Consider the following 14965-nt stretch of genomic DNA (forward strand, 5'->3'; position numbering starts at 1 on the left):
CAACATTCTGACCTTTTCCTGTGCTGTATGTTCAATGTTCTAAGACTCCGTTTGGCACAACATTGTGACCTTTTTCTGTGCTTGATGTTCTATGTTCTAAGATTCTGTTTGGCACAACATTGTGACCTTTTCCTGTGCTGTACGTTCTATGTTCTAAGATTCTGTTTGGCACAACATTGTGACCTTTTCCTGTGCTGTATGTTCAATGTTCTAAGATTCTGTTTGGCACAACATTGTGACCTTTTCCTGTGCTGTACGTTCTATGTTCTAAGATTCTGTTTGGCACAACATTGTGACCTTTTCCTGTGCTGTACGTTCTATGTTCTAAGATTCTGTTTGGCACAACATTGTGACCTTTTCCTGTGCTGTACGTTCTATGTTCTAAGATTCTGTTTGGCACAACATTGTGACCTTTTCCTGTGCTGTACGTTCTATGTTCTAAGATTCTGTTTGGCACAACATTGTGACCTTTTCCTGTGCTGTACGTTCTATGTTCTAAGATTCTGTTTGGCACAACATTGTGACCCTTTCCTGTGCTGTACGTTCTATGTTCTAAGATTCTGTTTGGCACAACATTGTGACCTTTTCCTGTGCTGTATGTTCAATGTTCTAAGATTCTGTTTGGCACAACATTGTGACCTTTTCCTGTGCTGTACGTTCTATGTTCTAAGATTCTGTTTGGCACAACATTGTGACCTTTTCCTGTGCTTGATGTTCAATGTTCTAAGATTCTGTTTGGCACAACATTGTGACCTTTTCCTGTGCTGTATGTTCAATGTTCTAAGATTACATTTGGCACAACATTGTGACCTTTTCCTGTGCTGTACATTCTATGTTCTAAGATTCTGTTTGGCACAACATTGTGACCTTTTGCTGTGCTGTACATTCTATGTTCTAAGTTTCTGTTTGGCACAACATTCTGACCTTTTCCTGTGCTGTATCTTCAATGTTCTAAGACTCCATTTGGCACAACATTGTGACCTTTTCCTGTGCTGTATCTTCAATGTTCTAAGACTCCATTTGGCACAACATTGTGACCTTTTCCTGTGCTGTACATTCTATGTTCTAAGATTCTGTTTGGCACAACATTGTGACCTTTTCCTGTGCTGTATCTTCAATGTTCTAAGACTCCATTTGGCACAACATTCTGACCTTTTCCTGTGCTGTATCTTCAATGTTCTAAGACTCCATTTGGCACAACATTGTGACCTTTTCCTGTGCTGTACATTCTATGTTCTAAGATTCTGTTTGGCACAACATTGTGACCTTTTCCTGTGCTGTCTGTTCAATGTTCTGAGACTCCATTTGGCACAACATTGTGACCTTTTCCTGTGCTGTACATTCTATGTTCTAAGATTCTGTTTGGCACAACATTGTGACCTTTTCCTGTGCTGTATGTTCAATGTTCTAAGATTCTGTTTGGCACAACATTCTGACCTTTTCCTGTGCTGTATGTTCAATGTTCTAAGATTCTGTTTGGCACAACATTGTGACCTTTTCCTGTGCTGTATGTTCTATGTTCTAAGATTCTGTTTGGCACAACATTGTGACCTTTTCCTGTGCTGTACGTTCTATGTTCTAAGATTCTGTTTGGCACAACATTGTGACCTTTTCCTGTGCTGTACGTTCTATGTTCTAAGATTCTGTTTGGCACAACATTGTGACCTTTTCCTGTGCTGTATGTTCAATGTTCTAAGACTCCGTTTGGCACAACATTGTGACCTTTTCCTGTGCTGTTTGTTCAATGTTCTAAGACTCCGTTTGGCACAACATTGTGACCTTTTCCTGTGCTGTTTGTTCAATGTTCTAAGACTCCGTTTGGCACAACATTGTGACCTTTTCCTGTGCTTGATGTTCAGTGTTCTAAGATTCTGTTTGGCACAACATTCTGACCTTTTCCTGTGCTGTATGTTCAATGTTCTAAGACTCCGTTTGGCACAACATCGTGACCTTTTCCTGTGCTGTATGTTCAATGTTCTAATATCCCAGCACTTATGGACTGGCTCACCTTGATGAACAATACAACATTCACCAGTCCTAAACATCTATTTGGAGGAATCATTATCACCAATGCCAGTAATAAATGACATCGATTACAACTTACAATAAATTACAACTACATAGAATTTATAAACTGTTATAAAAATATCTGTAGACTGTCTCTAGGTTAAGAGCACCCAATATGGACCTCCCTTATAATCCCTATAGTAAGGTTGTGTGTGGTGGTAATAATCTTCTGATGTGTGTATGGTTCAATGTGAGGAGTATTGTGAGAAAGGGAGACGAGCTGAGGGCATGGATTGACACGTGGAATTATGACATCATAGCCATTACTGAAACTTGGCTACAGGAGGGTCAGGACTGGCAGCTCAGTGTCCCAGGGTTCCGATGTTTCAGACGTGATAGAGGCAGAGGGATGAAGGGTGGGGGCGGGGGTGGGGGTGGCATTGCTAGTCAGGGAAAATATTACAGCAGTGCTTCGGCAGGACAGATTAGAGGGCTTGTCTACTGAGGCCATATGGGTGGAGCTGAGAAACAGGAAAGGTATGAGCACATTAATGGGGTTGTCTTATAGACCACCCAATAGTCAGTGAGAATTGGAGGAGCAAATCTGCAGAGAGATAACAGACAACTGCAGGAGACAGAAAGTTGTGATAGTTGGCGATTTTAATTTTCAACACATTGATTGGGACTCCCATACTGTTAAAGGTCTAGATGGGTCAGAATTTGTAAAATGTGTTCAGGAAAATTTTCTAAATCAATATATAGATGTACCAACTAGGGAGGATGCAATATTAGATCTCCTATTAGGAAACGAGTTAGGACAGGTGACAGAAGTGTGTGTAGGGGAACACTTTGGTTCCAGTGATCATAACACCATTAGTTTCAACTTGATCATGGATAAAGATAGATCTGGTCCTCGGGTTGAAGTTCTAAACTGGAAAAAGGCCAAATTTGAAGAAATGAAATCTGAAAAACGTAGATTTGGACAGGTTGTTCTCTGGCAAGGATGTGATTGGTAGTGGGAGGCCTTCAAAGGAGAAATTTTGAGAGTGCAGAGTTTGTATGTTCCTGTCAGGGTTAAAGGCCAAATGAATAAGAATAAGGAACCTTGGTTCTTAAGGGATATTGGAACTCTGATAAAGAAGAGAGAGATGTATAACATGTATAGGCAACAGGGAGGAAATAAGATGCTTGAGGAGTATAAAATGAGTAAGAAAATACTTAAAGAAATCAGGAGGGCTAAAAGAAGACATGAGGTTGCTTTGGCAGTCAGGGTGAAGGATAATCCTAAGAGCTTCTACAGGTATGTTAAGAGCAAAAGGATAGTAAGGGATAAAATTGGTCCTCTTGAAGATCAGAGTGGTCGGCTATGTATGGAACTAAAAGAAATGGGAGAGATATTAAAGGGGTTTTTTGCATCTGTATTTACTAAGGAAACTGGAAGGAGTCTATGGAGACAAGGCAAACAAGTAGGGAGGTCATGGAACTTATACAGATGAAAGAGGAGGAGGTGCTTGCTGTCTTGAGGCAAATCAGAGTAGATAAATCCCCAGGACCTGACAGGGTATTCCCTTGGACCTTGAAGGAGACTAGTGTTGAAATTGCAGGGGCCCTGGCAGAAATATTTAAAATGTCAGTATCCATGGGTCAGGTGCCGGAGGATTGGAGCATAGCTCATGTAGTTCCGTTGTTTAAAAAAGACTCCAAAAGTAATCCATGAAATGGCATGACAGATAGATAGGGTCATAAAGAGAGCTTTTGGTACATTGGCCTTTATAAATCAAAGTGTTGAGTATAAGAGTCGGTATGTAATGGTGAGGCCGAATTTGGAGTATTGTGTGCAGTTTTGGTCACCTAATTACAGGAAGGATATTAATAAGGTTGAAAGAGTGCAGAGAAGGTTTACAAGGATGTTGCTGGGACTTGAGAAACTGAGTTACAGAGAAAGGTTGAATAGGTTAGGACTTTATTCCCTGGTGCATAGAAGAATGAGGGGTGATTTGATAGAGGTGTATAAAATTATGATGGGTATAGATAGAGAGAATGCAAACAGGCTTTTTCCACTGAGGCTAGGGGAGAAAAAAAAACAGAGGTCATGGGTTAAGGGTGAAGGGGAAAAAGTTTAAAGGGAACATTAGGGGGGGCTTCTTCATGCAGAGAGTAGTGGGAGTGTGGAATGAGCTGCCAGATGAAGTTGCAAATGCCGGCTCATTTTTAACATTTAAGAAAGACTTGGACAGGTACATGGATGAGAGGTGTATGGAGGGATATGGTCCAGGTGCAGGTCAGTGGGACTAGACAGAAAAATGGTTCAGCACAGCCAAGAAGGGCCAAAAGGCTTGTTTCTGTGCTGGAATGTTCTATGGTTCTAATATGAAGGAGCTCCCATATTATTAAATCCAGAAGGCTGACATATATACTAAAAGAATAAACCAGGGAAGGTCACCCATGGCTGACAAAGGAAATTAGGGATAGTATCAAGTCCAAAGAAGAAACATATAAATTTGCAAAAAAAAGCGGCACACCTGAGGACTGGGAGAAATTCAGAGACCAGCAGAGGAGGACAAAGGGCTTAATTAGGAAACGGAAAAAAATTATGAGAGAAAGCTGGCAGGGAACATAAAAACTGATTGTAAAAGCTTTTATAGATACGTGAAAAGAAAAAGATTGGTCAAGACAAATGTTGGTTCTTTACAGTCAGAAACAGGTGAATTGATCATAGGGAACAAGGACATGGCAGACCAATTGAATAACTACTTTGACTCTGTCTTCACTAAGGAGGACATAAATAATCTTCTGGAAATAGTAAGGGACCGAGGGTCTAGTGAGATGGAGGAACTGAGGGAAATACATGTTAGTAGGGAAGTGGTGTTAGGTAAATTGAAGGGATTAAAGGCAGATAAATCCCCAGGGCCAGATGGTCAGCATCCCAGAGTGCTTAAGGAAGTAGCCCAAGAAATAGTGGATGCATTAGTGATAATTTTTCAAAACTCCTTAGATTCTGGATTAGTTCCTGAGGATTGGAGGGTGGCTAATGTAACCCCACTTTTTAAAAAAGGAGGGAGAGAGAAACTGGGGAATTACAGACTGGTTAGTCTGACATCGGTGGTGGGGAAAATGCTAGAGTCGGTTATCAAAGATGTGATAACAGCACATTTAGAAAGAGGTGAAATCATCGGACAAAGTCAGCATGGATTTGTGAAAGGAAAATCATGTCTGACGAATCTTATAGAATTTTTTGAAGATGTAACTAGTAGAGTGGATAGGGGAGAGCCAGTGGATGTGGTATATTTAGATTTTCAAAAGGCTTTTGACATGGTCCCGCACAGGAGATTAGTGTGCAAACTTAAAGCACACGGTATTGGGGGTATGGTATTGATGTGGATAGAGAATTGGTTGGCAGACAGGAAGCAAAGAGTGGGAGTAAACGGGACCTTTTCAGAATGGCAGGCAGTGACTAGTGGGGTACTGCAAGGCTCAGTCCTGGGACCCCAGTTGTTTACAATATATATTAATGAGTTAGATGAGGGAATTAAATGCAGCATCTCCAAGTTTACGGATGACACGAAGCTGGGCGGCGGTGTTAGCTGTAAGGAGGATGCTAAGAGGATGCAGGGTGACTTGAATAGGTTAGGTGAGTGGGCAAATTCATGGCTGATGCAATTTAATGTGGATAAATATGAGGTTATCCACTTTGGTTGCAAGAACAAGAAAACAGATTATTATCTGAACAGTGGCCGATTAGGAGAAGGGGAGATGCATCGAGACCTAGGTGTCATTGTACACCAGTCATTGAAGGTGGGCATGCAGGTACAGCAGGCAGTGAAAAAGGCAAATGGTATGTTGGCATTCATAGCAAAAGGATTTGAGTACAGGAGCAGGGAGGTTCTACTGCAGTTGTACAAGGCCTTGGTGAGACTGCACCTAGAATATTGTGTGCAGTTTTGGTCCCCTAATCTGAGGGAAGACATTCTTGCCATAGAGGGAATACAGAGAAGGTTCACCAGATTGATTCCTGAGATGGCAGGACTTTCATATGAAGAAAGACTGGATCAACTAGGCTTATACTCACTGGAATTTAGAAGATTGAGGAGGGATCTTATTGAAACGTATAAAATTCTAAAGGGATTGGACAGGCTAGATGCAGGAAGATTGTTTCCGATGTTGGGGAAGTCCAGAACGAGGAGTCACAGTTTAGGGATAAAGGGGAAGCCTTTTAGGACCGAGATGAGGAAAAACTTCTTCACACACAGAGTGGTGAATCTGTGGAATTCTCTGTCACAGGAAACAATTGAGGCCGGTTCATTGGCTATATTTAAGAGGAAGTTAGATATGGCCCTTGTGGCTAAAGGGATCAGGGGGTATGGAGAGAAAGCAGGTACAGGGTTCTGAGTTGGATGATCAGTCATAATCATACTGAATAGCGGTGCAGGCTCGAAGGGCCAAATGGCCTACTCCTGCACCTATTTTCTATGTTTCTATATACACATGTCTGTTCCTACAAATAGCAGAACTGGTTTCCTGTCTCTCTCTATAGTTCTGCAAATTATTTTTCTTATCACTTCTTTGTGCTTTCACTGTGGAGGTGTAGTTACCACATGGAGGGATTTTTATGTATTTTCCAACATTTTCCATCAGCACAAGTGCATTACAGGGCTGTGTGCTTAACCCCCTGCTCTGCTCAATTTACACATATGTCTGTGAGGCCAAGCACAGCTCCAGTGCCATATTTAAGCTCGCTGATGACACCACTGTCGTTGGCCAAATCAAAGATGGTGACAAATTAGCATATAGAAGGGAGATTGAAATCTGCTGAATGGTGCCACAACACCAGCCTCTCACTCAATGTTAGCAAGACCAAGAGCTAATTATTGACTTCACAAGGAGGAAACCAGAGATCCATGAGCCACTCCTCATTGAAGTTGGAGAGGCGGAAGGGGTCAGCAACTTCAGATTGCTCAGTACTACTGTTTCAGAGAATCTGTCCTGGGTCCAGCATATAAGTTCCATTATGAAGAAAGCATGGCAGCACCTCTACTTCCTTAGGAGTTTGCGAAGATTCAGTGTAACATGTAAAACTTTGACAAGCTTCTATAGGTGTGTCATGCAAAGTGCATTGACCAGGCAGCTATGAAAACACCAATGTCCTTGAACAGAAAATCCTATAAAAGGTAGTGGATACAGCCCAGTCCTTTGCGGGTAAAGCCCTCATGACCATTTAGAATATTTACAAGAAGTGCTGTTACAGGAAAGCAACATCTAGGACTCCCACCATCCAGGTCATGTTCACTGCCACCAGCAACAAGAAAATACAGTGACTTCAGGACCCTCACCACCAGGTTCAGGAACAGTTATTATCCCTCAACCATCAGGGTCTTGAACCAGAGGGGATAACTTCACTCACCCCAACATTGACCAGTTCCCATAACCTATGGACTCATTTTCAAGCACTCTCGATATTTATTGTTTACTTATTATTTTTTTCTTCTTTTGTATTTGCACAGGTTATTGTCTTTTGCATATTGATTGTTTGTCTGTTTTGTTGGATGAGGTCTTTCAGTGATTCTGTCATGTTTCTTGGATTTATTGTGTATCCAACGAGAAAATGAATCTCAGGGTTGTATATGGTGATATATATGTACTTTGATAATAAGTTTACTTTGAACTTTGACTTCTGAATAATTCTTAAAAAGAGAACCCGTTCCTTACCCAAAATAGTCTGTAGTTTTCACGTTGTTGTCAAGGCCAGCATTTTCTGCCTACCATTAAGTACCTTTGAAAAGATAACAGTGAGTCATGGCTTGAGTTGCTGCAACACTTCTAGTGAACGTGCTCTTGGGGAGTTCCAGGATTTAGACCTGGTGCCAGTGAAGAAATTGTGATATGTTCCCAGCTCAGGATAGACTGCAACTTGAAGGAGAACCTGTAGGTTTCCTGTTGAAATTGAAAGATGACACCACTGTTGTTAGTAAGCTCTCAGATACCAACGAGGGGGTATACAGGAGTTATAAAGGTTGACTGGTTGAACACTATTGCAACAACTTTGCATTTAACATCAGCAAGACCAGGAATTGACTGTGGACTTTAGTAAGGGGAAGTCTAGGAAACATAGACAAGTCCTCAAGCAGGGGTCAGTAGTGGAAAGAGTAGGCAATTTTAAGTTCAACATCTCATAGGATCTGTCCTGGGACCGAGGCATAGAAGCTTTCATGAAGAAGGCATCACTCCATGTTAGGAGCTTCAGGAGTACGTCACCAAAGACTTGCAAATTTCTATAATGTGCAGTGGTTACATTACAGCCTAGTATGGAGCCTTCCAAAGCACAGGGTTGAAAGAGGCTGCAGACTCAGCCAGCTCCATCTTGGGTATAGCTCAGCCCACCAGCAAAGACTCTATAAGAAGCAGTGCCTCAGAAAGGTGGCATTCATCATTAAGGATCCTCTGCATGCCTCTTGTCATTACTACCATCAGGGAGAAACCACAGGAACCTGAAGATCCATATTCAATTATCTGGAACCGCTTCTTCCCCTCTGCCTTCAGGTTTTGAATGGTCCATGAACACTACTGCATTATTCCTTTTGTTGCACTATTTATTTATTTTGTAATTTACAGTAAATTTTATGCATTTATACTCTAATGCTGTTGAAAAACAATAAATTTCAAGTCATATAACATGATAATGATCCTGACTCTGATCCTGGTAGAGATATTGGAGCCTTGGTGATTAATGACTCTCTTTCTCTCGATAGTGGGGTGAGTTTGCTGCCGATTCTCGAGTCAGAGAATCTCAGAATAAAAAGCAACGCAACAGACTGTGACATCGTAACAGCAGCTATTTGTTGGTCTCTCCTTTCGGTGTGAAATGGGTGACATCTCTCTGTCCCTTGTTTGTGAGAGAGAGACCCTGGCATGTCAAACTGTCGGGTAAACAATAGTTTTTGTTGATTGCAGATCATGGTCTCTCTTAGGGGGCTTTGCTATTGCTTGGTAGGTGGTGGGCACTGATGATTTCTGCTGGGGGGGGGAAGGAGGAGGTTGATGCTTTCCTGCTGCTTGTGTAGGGGAGGAGGAAGAGGGGGTATTGGGGTTCTAATGTTTTTCCGTCGTTCATTATTTTGGGGTTCTGCCTTCCATGGATTTCTGCGAAGAATAAGAATTTCAGGTTGTATACTGTAAACATTCTCTGATAATAAATGAATTACACTGCAAGTAGTTTGTACCAGAGGTGGAGAAAATGAATGTTTAGGGTGGTGGGTGAGATGCCAATCAAATGGGCCATTTTGGACAGGATAGTGCTAAGTTTCTTGATAGAAGTTACTGCATTTAGTTAGGTAAATGAACTATATTCTATCACTTTTCTGACGTGCCTTGTCAGTGTGTAAAGCTTTAAGATGTAGATGGACACCCAGCCTCTGATCATTTTCAGAGATTTCTGATCAATGGAAACCCTCATAATGTTGGGTGTCAGAAAGTTGCATGTTGAACGACACTGTGTGTGAGAGGTGCTGGTCAGTGTATTACAGTAAAGATGTGTCCCAATGTTAACAAGTAGTAAACTTGTGAATGGTGTCTAGTATTCAACAAAGCAGCTAATAACCTTCATAAAACACAAATAACATTGCGACCTATGATGTTCTTTCAGTGCCAAACCCACCTCCTGGCAAATTCCTAATTTATTGCATTAACTCCTATTTATGTTTTTTTCTATCAGAAATCTTTAAAAGGTATAATATAGCAAGCCTTTGTTTCACTGTGTCCAACAGGCAAAAGAGATCTTGAACAAGCATCTTGTTGGATCCTGAGAGGGTTAAATTTTCTGATCAGTCTGCACTGGTGAAACATTGTCAAGTACTTTTCTAAGACCCACATTGATGCACCATCAATAACTCTCTGAGACATGAGGCGAGATATAGGCTTTTATTGGCTGGAAGAAAGAACAAGCAACAATTGACCACCACACAACATCCTGGAGACTGAGGGCAGGGCTCAGGCCTCAATCGCCTTTATACCGGGGTCTGTGGGAGGAGCCACAGGAGCAGTCAGCAGGGGGACGTGACCAGTCAGGTATATGTAGTTCACCACAATCGCCTTTATACCGGGGTCTGTGGGAGGGGCCACAGGAGCAGTCAGCGGAGGGGGCGTGACCAGACAGGTATATGTAGTTCACCACACACATATACTGCATCAAATTGCAGCCTTTTCAATCCTGTTTATCTCCTCAGAAGATTCAAATCAAATCACTCAGGTGCATCGTCCATCTGAATGTTCTTCATTAAACTCTGAACTTCTAAATGAAAATTTATATTGTCTCTCAGAATATTTTCTAATAATTTCCCTCTATTAACATTCCACCTACTTGGACATAATAAGACAGTTTCTTACTTTCTCTCTTTTTAAACAATAATATGGCTCCAGCAACTTCCAGGCCCCTAGTACAACATCTGTAGCAAAGTGATTTGAGGTTGGAAAAAAATACCATCAGAGCCTATGTTAATTCCTCCAGGCATTACTTTATGAGATTAGCTCTGATTATATTGCGCAATTTTATCCAACATGCAAAACCTCTTATTTTTTCTCTCTCTTTGTTTACCATATCAAATATGACATTACCAATGGAAACAAAAATTTTCAACCTCAAAGGATTCTTTCCATTTCCTCTGCTGCATTGCCACTCCTAACTTGACACCACACCATGCCTTCCACATTCATGATGTCATTGGCTCTGGTATTCACAGCAGTAAATTCCCGGTGCGAGGTAAGTATTAATTAAAGTTACATAGTTGCTCCAGAACTATGTCAACAGGAAGAAAGAAATTTACTTAAGGTTTCGGAAGCAAGGATTAGACAGGGTTCTAGAGAGTTACAAGGCAGTCAGGAAGAAGCTGAAAAATGGACTTCAAGGCAAGAGTGGGTACGAGAAAACCTTGGATATAGGAAAACCCCAAGGCGTTCTACACGTACATGAAGAACAGCAGGATGAGCAGAGTGAGGATAGGACTGATCAGGGATAATATTGTAGAAGATAGGGAGGCCCTTAACAAATATTTAGGTTCAGTATTCACCATTGAGAGGAAGCTTGATGTTTGGTAGGACAGCGTAAAACAGGCTAATATGCCGGAACACATTGATGTTAGGAAAGAGGATGTGCTGGAACTTTTGACAGGATATACCCAGGTTACTATGGGATACGAGGGAAGAGATTGCAGTGCCTTTGACAATGATCTTTGCATCCTCATTGGTTACAGGACTAGTACCAAATGATTAGAGGATAGCAAATATTATTCCTTTGTTTAAGCAAACACGAGGAAATCTGCAGATACTGGAAATTCAAGCAACACTCACAAAATACTGGTGGAACACAGCAGGCCAGGCAGCATCTATAAGGAGAAGCACTGTCAACATTTTGGGCCGAGACCCTTCGTCAGGACTAACTGAAAGGAAAGATAGTAAGAGATTTGAAAGTAGGAGTGGAGATGAAAATGTGAAATGATAGGAGAAGACCGGATGGGGTGGAGTGAAGTTGAGAGCCGGAAAGGTGATTGGCAAAAGGGATACAGAGCTGGAGAAGGGAAAGGATCATGGGATGGGAGACTTCAGGAGAAAGAAAGGGGGAAGGGAAAACCAGATGGAGATGGAGAACAGGCAGAGTGATGGGCAGAAAGAGAGAAAAAAAAGGGGGGGAAACTAAATATATCAGGGATGGGGTAAGAAGGGGAGGAGGGGCATTAACGGAAGTTAGAGAAGTCAATATTCATGCCATCAGGTTGGAGGCGACCCAGCCGGTATATAAGGTGTTGTTCCTCCAACCTGAGTGTGGCTTCAACTTGACGGTAGAGGAGGCCATGGATAGACATATCAGAATGGGAATGGGACGTGGAATTAAAATGTGTGGCCTCTGGGAGATCCTGCTTTCTCTGGCGGACAGAGCATAGGTGTTCAGCAAAACAGTCTCCCAGTCTGCGTCGGGTCTCACCAATATATAAAAGGCCACACCGGGAGTACCGGACGCAGTATACCACACCAGCCGACTCACAGGTGAAGTGTCGCCTCACCTGGAAGGACTGTCTGGGGCCCTGAATGGTGGTGAGGGAGGAAGTGTAAGGGCAGGTGTAGCACTTGTTCCGTTTACAAGGATAAGTGCCAGGAGGGAGATCGGTGGGAAGGGATGGGGGGACGAATGGACGAGGGAGTCACATAGGGAGCGATCACTGCGGAAAGCAGAAAGGGGGGGAGGGAAAGATGTGCTTGGAAGTGGGATCCTGTTGGAGGTGGCGGAAATTATGGAGAATTATACGTTGGACCCGGAGGCTGGTGGGGTGGTAGGTGAGGACAAGGGGAACCCTATCCCGAGTAGGGTGGCGGGTGGATGGGGTGAGGGCATATGTGCAGGAAATGTGAGTGACCTCACCCCATCTTCCCACCACCCCACTGGTGAGACCTGACGCAGACTGGGAGGCCGTTTTGCTGAACACCTACGCTCGGTCCACCAGAGAAAGCAAGATCTCCCAGTGGCCACTCATTTTAATTCCATGTCGCATTCCCATTCTGATATGTCTATCCATGGCCTCCTCTACCGTCAAGTTGAAGCCACACTCAGGTTGGAGAAACAACACTTTATATACCGGCTGGGTAGCCTCCGACCTGATGGCATGAACATTGACTTCTCTAACTTCTGTTAATGCCCCTCCTCCCCTTCTTACCCCATCCCTGATATATTTAGTCCCCCCCCCCACTTTTTTTCTCTCTTTCTGCCCATCACTCTGCCTGTTCTCCATCTCCATCTGGTGTTCCCTTCCCCCTTTCTTTCTCCCTAGGCCTCCCATCCCATGATCCTTTCCCTTCTCCAGCTCTGTATCCCTTTTGCCAATCACCTGTCCGGCTCTCAACTTCACCCCACCCCCTCCGGTCTTCTCCTATCATTTCACATTTTCCCCTCCCCCTCCTACTTTCAAATTTCTTACTATCTTCCCTTTCAGTTAGTCCTGACGAAGGGTCTCGGCCCGAAACGTCGACAGTGCTTCTCCTTATAGATGCTGCTCGGCCTGCTGTGTTCCACCAGCATTTTGTGTGTGTTGCTTCCTTTGTTTAAGTCTTATTTTAGTGGTGGGCAAATGCTTAAATAAGATTCTTAGAGATAGGATTTACAAGCATTTGGGGAAGCACAGTCTGATTACAGATGGTCAACATTGCTTCATGAAGGACAAGTCATGCCTCATGAGCTTGATTGAATTCTTTGAGGATGTGACAAAGCACATTGTTGAAGGTAGACCAGTGGATATGGTATATATAGATTTTAGTCAGGTATTTGATAAGATTCCCCAGGTAGGCTTATTCAGAAAGTCAGGAGCTTGGGATCCAGCGAAATGTCTGTGTGAATACAGAACTGGCTTGCCCATAGAAGGCAGAGGGTGGTGGATGGACAGTATTCCACCTGGAGATCAGTGACCACTGGTGTTCCACATATATTTTTATAAATGAAGTGGATGAAGAAGTGGAAGGGTGGTTTAGTAAGTCTGCAGATAACACGAAGGTTGGTGAAGTTGTTGATAGTGTTGTAGTTTGCAGTAGGACATTGACAGAATGCAGAGCTGGGCTGAGAAAAGGCAGATGACATTCAGTCCTTAAAAGTGTGAAGTCATTCACTTTGGAAGGTGGAATTCAAGGTTAATGACAGTATTCTTGGCAGTGTGGAGAAACAGAGATATCTTGGGGTCCACGTGACTAGACCCTTCAAAGTTGCCATGCGTCAATATGATGGTGAAGAGGCATGGTAGCGAAATGGTTAAAAGCTTTACAGTACAGGCGGCCTAGGTTCAGTTCCCACCACTGCCTGTAAGGCGTTTGTATGTTCTCCTCGTGACTGTGTGGGCTTCCTCCTGGTGCTGCAGTTTCTACCCACAATCCAAAGACATACTGGTTAATTGGTCATTGTAAATTGTCCCATGAATAGGCTAGAATTAAATCAAAGTTCTGGTTACCTCATCAGTATTGGACAGATGTGTAAGTTTTCAAGAGGATGCAAAGTTGATTTACCAGGATACTGCCTAGCCTAGATGGCATGTCTTATGAAGAGAGGTTGAGTGAGCTGGGGTTTTCTCTTTAGAACAAAATAGGATGAGTGGTGATTTGGTAGAAGTGTACAAGAGGCATAGATAAGACTTAATAACCACAGACTTTTTCCCAGGGTCCATACCTAATAAAAGGGGGCATAATTTTAAGGTGATTGGAGAGAAGTGTCGGGGGGATTGTCAGAGCTAACTTCTTTACACAGAGAATGTTGGGTATGTGGAACACCTTGCCAGGTGTGGTGGTAGAGGCAGATATATTAGGGCATTTAAGAAACGCTTAGAAACACAGATGACAGGAAGATGGAGGGCTATGTAAGAGGGAGGGGTTAAGTTGATCTTAGAGTAGGTTAAAAGTTCGTCGCAACATTGAAGGCAGAAGAGCCTGTACTGTGCTGTTGTATGTTCTACATTCTAACTCCATCACATTAAAAAAAACAAACATGTAAATAGAAGGTACAGGTTCTCCCCACATTCTTATGGACATCCAGAAGTCCTTACTGCATTTCCTCCTGACAGCTAATCTGATTCCTCAGACATCAAGGGAAAACTTGACTGGCTGGAGTCATACCTAAATCAAGTGAAAATGTTTGTGATTATTGGAGATCAATCCCATGATATTACTGCAGAAGTTCGTCAGGAATATACCCTTCCAGGTGGTACCCCTTGACCAAACACAAACTAGATGGACAGCACCTCATATTAACATCACAGCCCAACAGCAAGAACATTGAATGCTCCAATTTCAAGTGAACCTGCTCTCTCCCCTCTGACACACCCAGGTTCTCCTCCATCCACCCAAACCCTCTATCCTCCATTTTTTTTTACCTACCAGCCCTTCTTTCCCATCTGCCTACACTACCTCCCTTATTTGGGTCCAAGTCATTTAAGTGCCC

Source organism: Hypanus sabinus, chromosome 23, assembly GCF_030144855.1.
Source record: "Hypanus sabinus isolate sHypSab1 chromosome 23, sHypSab1.hap1, whole genome shotgun sequence".
NCBI lineage: Eukaryota > Metazoa > Chordata > Chondrichthyes > Myliobatiformes > Dasyatidae > Hypanus > Hypanus sabinus.